Source organism: Adiantum capillus-veneris, chromosome 6, assembly GCF_014529385.1.
Source record: "Adiantum capillus-veneris isolate H3 chromosome 6, ASM1452938v2, whole genome shotgun sequence".
Taxonomy (NCBI): Eukaryota; Viridiplantae; Streptophyta; class Polypodiopsida; order Polypodiales; family Pteridaceae; genus Adiantum; species Adiantum capillus-veneris.
In genome coordinates, this window is record NC_140936.1 from 127,011,172 (window position 1) to 127,013,568 (window position 2,397).

Genomic DNA, 2,397 nt, shown 5'->3' on the forward strand with positions numbered 1-2,397 from the left:
AGTGGTTACGGTGTAGGGAATGGTCCGCTGCGGACCATTCCCGGCCGTCAAATCCAGGGGAGTGTGTCTATCTTCTGGTTGAAGCTTTGGAGGGTGTCCATGTCACATACAATAAAGGTTTTGAAAGATATCACTCATGCCATGTATTGGGACAACAAGAGCAGGAGGACATGAAGCTTATGGCTCTTTTAAATGATGCTGTGGAGGAATTCAAAGCTCTTCATGATAGGGGTATCCAAAATTACAATGGGATATATTATCTAAATAAAGAAGGAGATGAGCATGAGGTAGAGCTTATGTCATTGTTGGATGAGATTCTATATGATTTCATGCCTACAAGAGAAGTTATGCATGCAATTTATGAGGCACCAAATGAGGTATTGGAAGATATGGAGCTTGATAATTCAATGATGTATGCTCAATTTTTGGATACTAGAGAGGGTGATGCAAATCTATATTTTTAATGCTTATGTGAGTGATCCCACAAATTTTTGGGTTTTTTCACATAAAAAATGGTTTAAATGAACTAAAAATGACCTGGTTTTGATCAAAATTGGCATAAAAGACCCAAAAATTGATACATCAATCCGTTTGGTCGTGGGGAAGAGAGAGAGGGTTGGTCCTTACGGGAAAAAACTTGCAATTTTTTCCTTATGTGTAATTCACTTCATACTTGCCCTATGAGTGTACTGCAGTCTCGCCTCTCCACTATCTTGTACATGAGCTTATGAAGGAGTAAATTAGGGTTTTCCTTCATCAAAATGGCGTGTGGGTTTCGATATGGAAGCTCTTAAATCTCTACAAAATAAAAAAATGATAGTCGTGAAGATAGAAGCTCATGATTTCCTTTCAATTGTTTGAAGTTCTTGGGGACAAGGCTAGAAGATTCCATGAAAGAGGTTTGGGTTTTGAATGGGCTTTGTGCTTGTATGAGAGTTGAGGTTTCATGGCTAAAACTTTAATGTTTTTAATTTCTCTTTTTAAGTAAAATTGGTTGTGAATTGGTGATCTTTTCTTCACAAACTCACTCACAAAAACAAATAGATTTTGAGCACAATAGGAAAGAGTGTGTGTGACTTTTCTGTCACGAACGCTCTTAGACTTTGATCCATCTTTAGGAAGAGGGTTCGTGACTTCCATAAACACTTTTTCACTAAGTGTTTGTGACCTCTCACAACCAAAGATTTCAATCTTCCCAGGTAGACCACATACTTCTTGTCAACGGCCAAAAGATCTTCACTATTAACACATATGACCCTTCTTCACCTACCTCAATAACAAGTCAAAACTACTTTCTTGCACATGCTTCACTTAAATTCATGTCCTCTCATAAATTGTTGATGTGGTCATGTGCTCGTTGGTCATTACTAATTCCATGTCTATGTAATTGTACCTCCCTCTTTTTAAAAATTGTCCATCTCTCTACACTATAATCCATTATAGATAAACATAATGTTCCCAACAAACTTCTACGACAAGGCCAACCAAGAAAAGCTAGTTACTCTATGCATGCATACCAACCGAAACAAAGTTTTGATTTTTATTTTATTTTTTGCCCAAGGTGATGTGCAAAAGTGGGTGAGAGATATAAGAGTCCAAATCAAGCCTACCTTACCGAAGGACAAGCTGAGGAGATAAATAGATGCACAAACAACTTGGATGTTTGACCAAGAATGATGGATGCAAGGGAGGTGGATCAAATACCTAGCTAAACAATGGTAATGCATTCGAGTCAACATGGAATTTACAAGTATAGAGTGATGAGAACGATGTAAGACAGACCACACCTCAATGCCGCACGGGCTAAGAACCCATGTGTGGCAATTAAGTGACATGGAAAATTTCAAACTAAACCATGGCATCGGAGGACATTTTAACAAGGAGGACAAGATTTTGAGTGGGTGTAGCTGATTGTACGATTGGACACATGGGGTTAGGGCCAAGACATAGGTTTGGGTGATGGGAGTGAACAACCAATGCAATGCTAACATCACATTTGCCCACAAAACAAGGTGGAAGTCCCAATGGCATACATAAAGAGGATGCAAAAGAGTGTGCTACCCACTACTCAATGCACTTCTTTATAGAAATAGGAAAATGAGAAAGAGTGTGTGTCACCCACTACTCAATGCCCCACATTCTATATAAATAGGAACAAAATCATCATATTATCACTCACAATGGAGTACATATACAAGAGACAATGTGTAGCTCATACCTCTCTTACAAGAAAGTTTTTTTTTCATCATTAACTTGCCATGTGACACTAATCAACAAGCTTTATTCAAGGGTTCATAATTGCTCCCAAGAGTTTAATGCTTTACTAAGGCCCTAATCTTGGCCAAAAATGACACAAGGCATCGAAAACCATTATCTTGCCGCTTTCAACGCGTGGAT